This window comes from Mustelus asterias, unplaced genomic scaffold, assembly GCF_964213995.1.
Source record: "Mustelus asterias unplaced genomic scaffold, sMusAst1.hap1.1 HAP1_SCAFFOLD_207, whole genome shotgun sequence".
In the NCBI taxonomy this organism is placed as follows: Eukaryota; Metazoa; Chordata; class Chondrichthyes; order Carcharhiniformes; family Triakidae; genus Mustelus; species Mustelus asterias.
Window position 1 is genome coordinate 226,876 of NW_027590195.1, and position 13,049 is coordinate 239,924.

The 13,049-nt window shown below is 51.3% G+C and overlaps 1 protein-coding gene across 4 annotated transcripts in view; it reads left to right on the forward strand.

Annotated features, from left to right (window-relative positions):
* LOC144485644 (integrin alpha-M-like) overlaps positions 1–13,049 on the forward strand; it is a 462,789-nt gene that overhangs the window by 215,701 nt on the left and 234,039 nt on the right. The window lies entirely within an intron of this gene.

Consider the following 13,049-nt stretch of genomic DNA (forward strand, 5'->3'; position numbering starts at 1 on the left):
AATACTGTGCCCAGTTCTGGTCGCCACACTACCAGAAGGACGTGGAGGCTTTAGAGAGAGTGCAGAGGAGGTTTACCAGGATGTTGCCTGGTATGGAAGAGCTTAGTTATGAGGAGAGATTGGGTAAACTGGGGTTGTTCTCCCTGGAAAGACGGAGGATGAGGGGTGACCTAATAGAGGTGTGTAAAATTATGAAAGGCATAGATAGGGTGAACGGTGGGAAGCTTTTTCCCAGGTCGGAGGTGATGTTCACGAGGGGTCATAGGTTCAAGGTGAGGGGGGGAGGTTTAACACGGATATCAGAAGGACGTATTTTACACAGAGGGTGGTGGGGGCCTGGAATGCGCTGCCGGGCAAGGTGGTGGAGGCGGACACACTGGGAACGTTTAAGACTTATCGAGATAGCCACATGAACGGAGTGGGAATGGAGGGATACAAAAGAATGGTCTAGTTTGGATCAGGGAGCGGCGCGGGCTTGGAGGGCCGAAGGGCCTGTTCCTGTGCTGTATTGTTCTTTGTTCTTTGCTCTCAGGGTATGTCAGAGGAATTAGCAGGGCAAATATATGGGATTTTGGGGATAGGGCCTAGGTGGGATTGTTGTCGGTGGAGATTTGATGGGCCGAGTGGCCTTTTGTAGGGATTCTGAGGATGTAGCAGGTCAAAGGTCAACTCTGATTCTTCGCGCTAACGAGAACCTCAATGTCTCATAGCAACAGCACCCATGGGAAATAGGAGCAAGAGTAGGTCACTTGGCCCTTCGAACCTGCTGCACCGTTTAACATGACCATGCGCAGTCCAAAGATGTGCAGGTTCGGTGGATTTGTCATGATAAATGTGCAAGGCACGGGAAAAGGGTGGGCTCCGCTTTCAGAGAGTCAGTGCAGACTCAATGGGCCAAATGGCCTCTTTCTGCACTATATTTATTATGCATATGCATACAAAAAATAAAGAAGAACCAAGACCAGTATAGTACAGGAACAGGCCCTTTGGCCCACCAAGCCTGCGCCGAGCACATTGTCCTATCTAGACCAACCGCCTTGTATTGCTCTATTCCCCGCATGTTCATGTGTCTATTCAAATCAGTCTTAAATGTTGCTAACGTGTCTGCCTCAACCACCTCACTTGACAGTCATCCCAGGCCCCCACCACCTCCATGTAAAAGAAACTTCCCCCGCACACCCCCGCTGAACCCCCCGCCTTACCTTGATCTTGTGCCCTCTTGTAATTGACATTTCTGCCCTGGGAAAAAGATTCCAACTGTTCACCTTATCTATGGCCCTCATAATTTTATAAACTTCTATCAGGTCATCCCTCAGCCTCCGTCTTTTCATGTTGAACAATCCCAGTTTATTGAACCTCTCCTCATAACTAATACTCTCCATACCAGGCAACATCCTGGTAAACCTTTTCTGTACCCCCTCCAAAGCCTCCACATCCTTCTGGTAATGTGGCGACCAGAATTGGACACAGTATTCCAAATGTGGCATAACCAACGTCTTATATAACTGGAACATAATTTGCCAACTTTCACACTCGATGCCCCAGCCGATGAAGGCAAGCATGCCATATGCTTTCTTCACCGCCATTTCTACCTGTGCCACCACTTTTAAGGATCTGTGTACTCCCAGATCTCTGTGTGTCTATGCTCTGGATTGTTCTGCCATTTATTTTATAGCTCCCACCTGAATTGGATCTACCAAAATGCATCACTTCGCATTTGTCCAGATTAAATTCCATCTGCCTTTTCATAGAATCCCTACAGTGCAGAAGGAGCCCATTCGGCCCATCAAGTCTACATCGACAACAATCCCACCCAGGCCCTATCTCTGTAACCCCATATACTTACACTGCTAATCCCCCTGACACGAGGGAATAATTTAGAATAGCCAATCCACCTAACCCGCACATGTTTGGAGCGTGGAAGGAAACCGGAGCAGACAAAGGGAGAATATGCAGCCTCCACACAGACAGAGACCCAAGCTGGAATTGGACCCAGGTCACTGGCGCTGTGGGGCAACAATGCTAACCACTGTGCCACCATGCTGCCCAATTCTCCAGCCTATCTGTATCCTGCTGTGTTCACTGATAATCTTCATCACTACCCGCAACTCCAGCAATTTTAGTATCATTCACAAACTTGCTCATTAAAGAACAAAGAACAAAGAAAATTACAGCACAGGAACAGGCCCTTCGGCCCTCCAAGCCTGCACCGACCATGCTGCCCGACTTAACTAAAACCTCCTACGTTTCCGCGGACCTCTATTCCCATCTCATTCATGTACTTGTCAAGACGCCCCTTAAAAGTCACTACCGTATCCACTTCCACTACCTCCCCCGGCAACGAATTCCAGGCACCCACTACAAAAAATCTGCCCCTTATGTCTCCTTTAAATCTTGCCCCTCGCACCTTACACCTGTGCCCTCTAGTAATTGACTCTTCCACCCTGGGAAAAAGCTTCTGACTATACACTCTGTCCATGCCTCTCATAATCTTGTAGACTTCTATCAGGTCACCCCTCAACCTCCGTCGCTCCAGTGAGAACAAACCAAGTTTCTCCAACCTCTCCTCATAGCTAATGCCCTCCATACCAGGCAACATCCTGGTAAATCTTTTCTGTACCCTCTCCAAAGCTTCCATATCCTTCTGGTAGAGTGGTGACCAGAATTGAACACTATATTCTAAGTGCGGCCGAACTAAGATTCTATAAAGCAGCAGCATGACTTGCCAATTATTGAACTCAATGCCCCGGCCAATGAAGGCAACATGCCGTATGCCTTCTTGACTACCTTCTCCACCTGCTTTGCCACTTTCAGTGACCTGTGTACCTGTACACCCAGATCCCTCTGCCTATCAATACTCCTAAGGGTTCTGCCATTTATTGTATATTTCCTATCTGTATTAGACCTTTCAAAATGCATTACCTCACATTTGTCCGGATTAAACTCCATCTGCCATCTCTCCGCCCAAGTCTCCAACTGATCTCTATCCTGCTGTATCCTCTGATGGTCCTCATCGCTATCCGCAAATCCACCAACCTTTGTGTCGTCCGCAAACTTACTAATCAATCCAGTTACATTTATATATATTACAAACAGCAAAGGTCCCAGCACTGATCCCTGAGGAACACCACTTGTCACAGCCCTCCATTCAGAAACACACCCTTCCACTGCTACCCTCTGTCTTCTAAGACCAAGCCAGTTCTGTATCCACCTTGCCAGCTCACCTCTGATCCCATGCGACTTCACCTTCTGCACCAGTCTGCCATGAGGGACCTTATCAAAGGCCTTACTGAAGTCCATGTAGACAACATCCACTACCCTACCCTCATCAACCATCTTCGTCACTTCCTCTAAAAACTCGATCAAGTTCGTGAGACATGACCTCCCCTTCACAAAACCATGTTGCCTCTCACTAATACGTCCACTTATTTCCAAGTGGGAATAAATCCTGTCTCGAAGGATCCTCTCCAATCATTTCCCTCCCATTGATGTAAGGCTCACCGGCCTGTAATTACCTGGATTATTCTTGCTACCCTTCTTAAACAAAGGAACAACATTGGCTATTCTCCAATCCTCTGGGACCTCCCCTGTAGCCAGTGAGGATACAGAAATTCCTCTCAAGGCCCCAGCAATTTCCTCCCTTGCCTCTCTCAGTATTCTGGGGTATATCCCATCAGGCCCTGGAGACTTGTCTACCTTGATGTTTCTCAAGAACCCCAATACCTCCTCCTTTTTGATCTCAACTTGACTCAAGCTATCTACACATCCTTTCCCAGACTCATCATCCATCAAGTCCTTCTCTTTGGTGAATACTGACGCAAAGTACTCATTTAATACCTCACCCATTTCCCCTGGCTCCACACATAGATTTCCTCCCTTGTCCTTGAGTGGGCCGACCCTCTCCCTGGCTACCCTCTTGCTCTTTATATATGTGTAAAAAGCCTTGGGATTTTCCTTAATCCTGCTGGCCGATGCTTTTTCATGACCCCTTTTAGCCCTTCTTACTCCTTGCTTAAGTTTCTTTCTACTTTCCTTGTATTCTACACTTGCTTCGTGTGTTCCCAGCCTCCTAGCTTTGACAAATGCTTCCTTTTTCTCTTTGACTAGGCTCACAATATCTCTCGTTATCCAAGGTTCCCAAAACTTGCCATACTTATCCTTCATCCTTACAGGAAGGTGCCGGTCCTGAATCCCTATCAACTTACATTTAAAAGCCTCCCACATGCCAGATATTGATTTGCCCTCAAACATCTGCCCCCAATCTACATTCTTCAGTTCCTGCCTAATATTGTTGCAATTAGCCTTCCCCCAATTTAGCACCTTAACTTGAGGACTACACTTATCTTTATCCAACAGTACCTTAAAGCTTACTGGATTGTGGTCACTGTTTCTACTGAAACATCTACCACTTGGCCGGGCTCATTCCCCAATACCAGGTCCAGTATGGCCCCTTCCCTAGTTGGACTATCTACATACTGTTTCAGGAAGCCCTCCTGGATGCTCCTTAGAAACTCTGCCCATCCACGCCCCTAGCACTAAGTGAGTCCCAGTCAATATAGGGGAAATTAAAATCTCCCACCACAACAACCCTGTTACACCTTGCCAAAATCTGCCTACATATCTGTTCCTCAATCTCCCGTTGGCAGTTGGGTGGCCTATAATAAACCCCCAACATTGTGACGACACCTTTCCTATTTCTGAGCTCTACACATATTGCCTTGCGATATGAGCCCTCTGAGGTGTCCTCCCCGCAGTACAGCTGTGATAGTCTCCTTAACCAGCAGTGCAACATCCCCACCACTTATAGATCCCCCTCGATCACGCCTGAAATATCTATATCCTGAAAGAAGCGAGACTTCAGTAAAGAGCGCAGAGAGAGGGGCGAGACTGCAACAACGAGCACAGAGAGAGAGGCGAGACTGCAACAACGAGCACAGAGAGAGAGGCGAGACTGCAACAACGAGCACAGAGAGAGAGGCGAGACTGCAACAACGAGCGCAGAGAGAGAGGAGAGACTTCAATAAAGACGCAGAGAGAGAGGAGAGACTTCAATAAAGAGCGCAGAGAGAGAGGAGAGACTTCAATAAAGACGCAGAGAGAGAGGAGAGACTTCAATAAAGAGCGCAGAGAGAGAGGAGAGACTTCAATAAAGACGCAGAGAGAGAGAGGAGAGACTTCAATAAAGAGCGCAGAGAGAGAGGAGAGACTTCAATAAAGAGCGCAGAGAGAGAGGCGAAAATTCAATAAAGAGCGCAGAGAGAGAGGAGAGACTTCAATAAAGAGCGCAGAGAGAGAGAGGCGAGACTTCAATAAAGAGCGCAAAGAGAGAGAGGAGAGACTTCAATGAAGAGCGCAGAGAGAGAGGCGAGACTTCAATAAAGAGCGCAAAGAGAGAGAGGCGAAGCTTCAATAAAGAGCGCAGAGAGAGAGGCGAGACTTCAATAAAGAGCGCAGAGAGAGGAGAGACTTCAATAAAGAGCGCAGAGAGAGAGGCAAGGCTTCAATAAAGAGCACAGAGAGAGAGGCAAGGCTTCAATAAAGAGCGCAGAGAGAGAGGAGAGACTTCAATAAAGAGCACAGAGAGAGAGGAGAGACTTCAATAAAGAGCGCAGAGAGAGAGAGGCGAGACTTCAATAAAGAGCGCAAAGAGAGAGAGGAGATACTTCAATGAAGAGCGCAGAGAGAGAGGCGAGACTTCAATAAAGAGCGCAAAGAGAGAGAGGCGAAGCTTCAATAAAGAGCGCAGAGAGAGAGGCGAGACTTCAATAAAGAGCGCAGAGAGAGAGGAGAGACTTCAATAAAGAGCGCAGAGAGAGAGGCAAGGCTTCAATAAAGAGCACAGAGAGAGAGGCAAGGCCTCAATAAAGAGCGCAGTGAGAGAGGAGAGACTTCAATAAAGAGCGCAGAGAGAGAGGCGAGACTTCAATAAAGAGCGCAGAGAGAGAGGCAAGGCTTCAATAAAGAGCGCAGAGAGAGAGGCAAGGCTTCAATAAAGAGCGCAGAGAGAGAGGAGAGACTTCGATAAAGAGCGCAGAGAGAGAGGCGAAGCTTCAATAAAGAGCGCAGAGAGAGAGGCGAGACTTCAATAAAGAGCGCAGAGAGAGAGGAGAGACTTCAATAAAGAGCGCAGAGAGAGAGGAGAGACTTCAATAAAGAGCGCAGAGAGAGGCGAAGCTTCAATCAAGAGCGCAGAGAGAGGCGAAGCTTCAATAAAGAGCGCAGAGAGAGAGAAACAAGATTTCAATAAAGAGCGCAGAGAGAGAGGCGAAGCTTCAATAAAGAGCGCAGAGAGAGAGAGGAGAGACTTCAATAAAGAGCGCAGAGAGAGGAGAGACTTCAATAAAGAGCACAGCGAGAGAGCGGCGAGACTTCAATAAAGAGCGCAGAGAGAGAGGAGAGACTTCAATAAAGAGCGCAGAGAGAGAGGAGAGACTTCAATAAAGACGCAGAGAGAGAGAGAGGAGAGACTTCAATAAAGAGCGCAGAGAGAGGAGAGACTTCAATAAAGAGCGCAGAGAGAGAGGCGAAAATTCAATAAAGAGCGCAGAGAGAGAGGAGAGACTTCAATAAAGAGCGCAGAGAGAGAGAGGCGAGACTTCAATAAAGAGCGCAAAGAGAGAGAGGAGAGACTTCAATGAAGAGCGCAGAGAGAGAGGCGAGACTTCAATAAAGAGCGCAAAGAGAGAGAGGCGAAGCTTCAATAAAGAGCGCAGAGAGAGAGGCGAGACTTCAATAAAGAGCGCAGAGAGAGAGGAGAGACTTCAATAAAGAGCGCAGAGAGAGAGGCAAGGCTTCAATAAAGAGCACAGAGAGAGAGGCAAGGCTTCAATAAAGAGCGCAGAGAGAGAGGAGAGACTTCAATAAAGAGCGCAGAGAGAGAGGCGAGACTTCAATAAAGAGCGCAGAGAGAGAGGCAAGGCTTCAATAAAGAGCGCAGAGAGAGAGGCGAGGCTTCAATAAAGAGCGCAGAGAGAGAGGAGAGACTTCGATAAAGAGCGCAGAGAGAGAGGCGAAGCTTCAATAAAGAGCGCAGAGAGGCGAGACTTCAATAAAGAGCGCAGAGAGAGAGGAGAGACTTCAATAAAGAGCGCAGAGAGAGAGGCGAGACTTCAATAAAGAGCGCAGAGAGATAGGCAAGGCTTCAATAAAGAGCGCAGAGAGATAGGCAAGGCTTCAATAAAGAGCGCAGAGAGAGAGGAGAGACTTCAATAAAGAGCGCAGAGAGAAAGGCGAAGCTTCAAAAAAGAGCGCAGAGAGAGAGGCGAAGCTTCAATAAAGAGCGCAGAGAGAGGCGAGACTTCAATAAAGAGCGCAGAGAGAGAGGAGAGACTTCAATAAAGAGCGCAGAGAGAGAGGAGAGACTTCCATAAAGAGCGCAGAGAGAGAGGAGAGACTTCAATAAAGAGCGCAGAGAGAGAGACGAGACTTCAATAAAGAGCGCAGAGAGATAGGCAAGGCTTCAATAAAGAGCGCAGAGAGATAGGCAAGGCTTCAATAAAGAGCGCAGAGAGAGAGGAGAGACTTCAATAAAGAGCGCAGAGAGAGACGAAGCTTCAATCAAGAGCGCAGAGAGAGAGGCGAAGCTTCAATAAAGAGCGCAGAGAGAGAGAAACAAGATTTCAATAAAGAGCGCAGAGAGAGAGGCGAAGCTTCAATAAAGAGCGCAGAGAGAGAGAGGAGAGACTTCAATAAAGAGCGCAGAGAGAGGAGAGACTTCAATAAAGAGCACAGCGAGAGAGAGGCGAGACCTCAATAAAGAGCGCAGAGAGAGGAGAGACTTCAATAAAGAGCGCAGAGAGAGAGGAGAGACTTCAATAAAGAGCGCAGAGAAAGAGGAGAGACTTCAATAAAGAGCGCAGAGAAAGAGGACAGACTTCAATAAAGAGCGCAGAGAGAGAGGAGAGACTTCAATAAAGACGCAGAGAGAGAGAGGCAAGACTTCAATAAAGAGCGCAGAGAGAGAGGAGAGACTTCAATAAAGAGCGCAGAGAGAGAGGCGAAGCTTCAATAAAGAGCGCAGAGAGAGAGGTGAAGCTTCAATAAAGAGCGCAGAGAGAGAGAGGCGAGACTTCAATAAAGAGCGCAGAGAGGAGAGACTTCAATAAAGAGCGCAGAGAGAGAGGAGAGACTTCAATAAAGAGCGCAGAGAAAGAGGAGAGACTTCAAAAAAGACGCAGAGGGAGAGGAGAGACTTCAATAAAGAGCGCAGAGAGAGAGGAGAGACTTCAATAAAGAGCGCAGAGAGAGAGGAGAGACTTCAATAAAGAGCGCAGAGAAAGAGGAGAGACTTCAATAAAGACGCAGAGGGAGAGGAGAGACTTCAATAAAGCCGCAGAGAGAGTGCGAGACTTCAATAAAGAGCGCAAAGAGAGAGGAGACACTTCAGTAAAGAGCGCAGAAGAGAGGAGAGATTTCAATAAAGAGCGCAGAGAGAGAGGAAAGATTTCAATAAAGAGCGCAAAGAGAGAGGAGAGTCTTCAGTAAAGAGCGCAGAGAGGGAGGCGAGACTTCAATAAAGAGCGCAGAGAGAGAGGCGAGATTTCAATAAAGAGCGCAAAGAGAGAGGAGAGACTTCAGTAATGAGCGCAGAGAGAGAGGAGAGATTTCAATAAAGAGCGCAGAGAGAGAGGCGAGACTTCAATAAAGAGCGCAAAGAGAGAGGAGAGACTTCAGTAAATGGCGCAGAGAGAGAGGAGAGATTTCAATACAGAGCGCAGAGAGAGAGAGGAGAGACTTCAATAAAGAGCGCAGAGAGAGAGGAGAGACTTCAGTAAAGAGCGCAGAGAGAGAGGCGAGACTTCAATAAAGAGCGCAGAGAGAGAGGAGAGACTTCTGTAAAGAGCGCAGAGAGAGAGGAGAGATTTCAATAAAGAGCGCAGAGAGAGAGGAGAGACTTCAGTAAAGAGCGCAGAGAGGCCAGACTTCAATAAAGAGCGCAAAGAGAGAGGAGAGACTTCAGTAAAGAGCGCAGAGAGAGAGGAGAGATTTCAATAAAGAGCGTAGAGAGAGAGGAGAGATTTCAATAAAGAGCGCAAAGAGAGAGGAGAGACTTCAGTAAAGAGCGCAGAGAGAGAGGAGAGATTTCAATAAAGAGCGCAGAGAGAGAGGAGAGATTTCAATAAAGAGCGCAAAGAGAGAGGAGAGACTTCAGTAAAGAGCGCAGAGAGAGAGGAGAGATTTCAATAAAGAGCGCAGAGAGAGAGGAGAGATTTCAATAAAGAGCGCAGAGAGAGAGGCAAGACTTCAATAAAGAGCGCAGAGAAAGGAGAGAGACTTCAATAAAGAGCGCCGAGAGGGAGGCGAGACTTCAATAAAGACGCAGAGAGAGGGGAGAGAGTTCAATAAAGAGCACAGAGAGAGAGGCAAGACTTCAATAAAGAGCGCAGAGAGAGAGGAGAGATTTCAATAAAGAGCGCAGAGAGAGGAGAGACTTCAATAAAGAGCGCAGAGAGAGAGAGGAGAGACTTCAATAAAGAGCGCAGAGAGAGAGGAGAGATTTCAATAAAGAGCGCAGAGAGAGAGAGGAGAGACTTCAATAAAGAGCACAGAGAGAGAGGCGAGCCTTCAATAAAGAGGGCAGAGAGAGAGGAGAGATTTCAATAAAGAGCACAGAGAGAGAGAGCAGAGACTTCAATAAAGAGCGCAGAGAGAGGAGAGACTTCAATAAAGAGCGCAGAGAGAGGAGAGACTTCAATAAAGAGCGCAGAGAGAGGAGAGACTTCAATAAAGAGCGCAGAGAGAGAGAGGAGAGACTTCAATAAAGACGCAGAGAGAGAGGAGAGACTTCAATAAAGAGCGCAGAGAGAGAGGAGAGATTTCAATAAAGAGCGCAGAGAGAGAGGAGAGACTTCAATAAAGAGTGCAGAGAGAGAGAGGAGAGACTTCAATAAAGACGCAGAGAGAGAGGAGAGACTTCAATAAAGAGCGCAGAGAGAGAGAGTCAAGACTTCGATAAAGAGCGCAGAGAGAGAGGAGAGACTTCAATAAAGAGTGCAGAGAGAGAGGAGAGACTTCAATAAAGAGCACAAAGAGAGAGAGGCGAGACTTCAATAAAGACACAGAGAGAGAGTCAAGACTTCAATAAAGAGCGCAGAGAGAGAGGGGAGACTTCAATAAAGAGGGCAGAGAGAGAGGCGAGACTTCAATAAAGAGCGCAGAGAGGCAAGAGTTCAATAAAGAGTGCAGAGAGAGAGTCAAGACTTCGATAAAGAGCGCAGAGAGAGAGGAGAGACTTCAATAAAGAGCGCAGAGAGAGAGAGGCGCGACTTCAATAAAGAGCGCAGAGAGAGAGAGAGGAGAGACTTCAATAAAGAGCGCAGAGAGAGAGAGTCAAGACTTCGATAAAGAGCGCAGAGAGAGAGGAGAGACTTCAATAAAGAGCGCAAAGAGAGAGAGGCGAGACTTCAATAAAGACAGAGAGAGAGTCAAGACTTCAATAAAGAGCGCAGAGAGAGAGGAGAGACTTCAATAAAGAGCGCAGAGAGAGAGGAGAGACTTCAATAAAGAGCGCAGAGAGAGAGGAGAGACTTCAATAAAGAGCGCAGAGAGAGAGGAGAGACTTCAATAAAGAGCGCAGAGAGAGAGAGGCGAGAGTTCAATAAGACTTCTCTGCGCGAGCCCTCTCTGCACACGTTTTCTCTGCGCGCCCTCTCTCTGCGCGCCCTCTCTGTGCGCGTCCTCTCTGTGCGCGTCCTCTCTGCATGTGCCCTCTCTGCATGTGCCCTCTCTGCGCGCCCTCTCTGTGCGCGTCCTCTCTGCGTGTGCCCTCTCTGCGTGTGCCCTCTCTGCGTGTGCCCTCTCTGCGTGTGCCCTCTCTGGGTGTGCCCTCTCTGCACGTGCCCTTTCTGCGTGTGCCCTTTCTGCGCGTGCCCTCTTTGCGCACATACTCTCTGTTTGAGCCCTCTCTGCGTGCGCCCTCTCTGCGCCCGCCCTCTCTGCGCCCGCCCTCTCTGCGCCCGCCCTCTCTGTGCCCGCCCTCTCTGTGCGTGCCCTCTGTGCCCGCCCTCTCTGCGCCCGCCCTCTCTGCGTCCGCCCTCTCTGCGCCCGCCCTCTCTGCACGTGCCCTCTCTGTGTGCCCTTTCTGCGCGTGCCCTCTCTGCGCGTGCCCTTTCTGCGCGTGCCCTCTCTGCATGTGCCCTCTCTGCATGTGCCCTCTCTGTGTGTGCCCTTTCTGCGCGTGCCCTCTTTGCGCACATACTCTCTGTTTGAGCCCTCTCTGCGCCCGCCCTCTCTGCGCCCGCCCTCTCTGCGTGTGCCCTCTCTGCGCCCGCCCTCTCTGCGCGTGCCCTCTGCACCCGCCCTCTCTGTGCCCGCCCTCTCTGCGCCCGCCCTCTCTGCGCCCGCCCTCTCTGTCTGTGCCCTCTCTGCGCCCGCCCTCTCTGTCTGTGCCCTCTCTGCACGTGCCCTCTTTGCGCACATACTCTCTGTTTGAGCCCTCTCTGCGCCCGCCCTCTCTGCGCCCGCCCTCTCTGCGCCCGCCCTCTCTGTCTGTGCCCTCTCTGCACGTGCCCTCTTTGCGCACATACTCTCTGTTTGAGCCCTCTCTGCGCGCGCCCTCTCTGCGCCCGCCCTCTCTGCGCCCGCCCTCTCTGCGCGTGCCCTCTGCGCCCGCCCTCTCTGCGCCTGCCCTCTCTGCGCACGGCCTCTCTGCGCGTGCCCTTTCTGTGCGCGCCCTCTTTGCGCACATACTCTCTGTTTGAGCCCTCTCTGCGCGCGCCCTCTCTGCGCGCGCCCTCTCTGTGCGTGCCCTCTCTGCACACATCCTCTCTGCGCGCGCCCTCTCTGCGCGCGCCCTCTCTGCGCGCGCCCTCTCTGCGCGCGCCCTCTCTGGGCCCGCCCTCTCTGCGCGCGCCCTCTCTGCGCGCGCCCTCTCTGGGCCCGCCCTCTCTATGCGCGAGCCCTCTCTGCGCGCACCCTCTCTGCGTGAGCCCTCTCTGCGCGCGCCCTCTCTGCGCGTGCCCTCTCTGCACGCGACCTCTCTGCACGCGACCTCTCTGCACGCGCCCTCTCTGCACGCGCCCTCTCTGTACATGCCCTCTCTGTACATGCCCTCTCTGTACATGCCCTCTCTGTGCACGCGCCCTCTCTGCACGCGCCCTCTCTGCACGCGCCCTCTCTGCACGCGCCCTCTCTGTACATGCCCTCTCTGCACGCGCCCTCTCTGTACATGCCCTCTCTGTACATGCCCTCTCTGTACATGCCCTCTCTGTGCACGCGCCCTCTCTGCACGCGCCCTCTCTGCACGCGCCCTCTCTGCACGCGCCCTCTCTGTACATGCCCTCTCTGTACATGCCCTCTCTGCACGCGCCCTCTCTGTACATGCCCTCTCTGCACGCGCCCTCTCTGTACATGCCCTCTCTGTACATGCCCTCTCTGTACATGCCCTCTGTGCGCGCGCCCTCTCTGCGCGCGCCCTCTCTGCGCGCGCCTCTCTGCGCGCGCCCTCTCTGGGCCCGCCCTCTCTGGGCCCGCCCTCTCTGGGCCCGCCCTCTCTATGCGCGAGCCCTCTCTGCGCGCACCCTCTCTGCGTGAGCCCTCTCTGCGCGCGCCCTCTCTGCGCGTGCCCTCTCTGTACACGCCCTCTCTGCACGCGCCCTCTCTGTACACGCCCTCTCTGCACGCGCCCTCTCTGTACATGCCCTCTCTGTACATGCCCTCTCTGTACATGCCCTCTCTGTGCACGCGCCCTCTCTGCACGCGCCCTCTCTGCACGCGCCCTCTCTGTACATGCCCTCTCTGCACGCGCCCTCTCTGTACATGCCCTCTCTGCACGCGCCCTCTCAGTACATGCCCTCTCTGTACATGCCCTCTCTGTACATGCCCTCTCTGTACATGCCCTCTCTGCGCGCGCCCTCTCTGCGCGCGCCCTCTCTGGGCCCGCCCTCTCTGCGCGCGCCCTCTCTGCGCGCGCCCTCTCTGGGCCCGCCCTCTCTATGCGCGAGCCCTCTCTGCGCGCACCCTCTCTGCGTGAGCCCTCTCTGCGCGCGCCCTCTCTGCGCGTGCCCTCTCTGTACACGCCCTCTCTGCACGCGCCCTCTCTGCACGCGCCC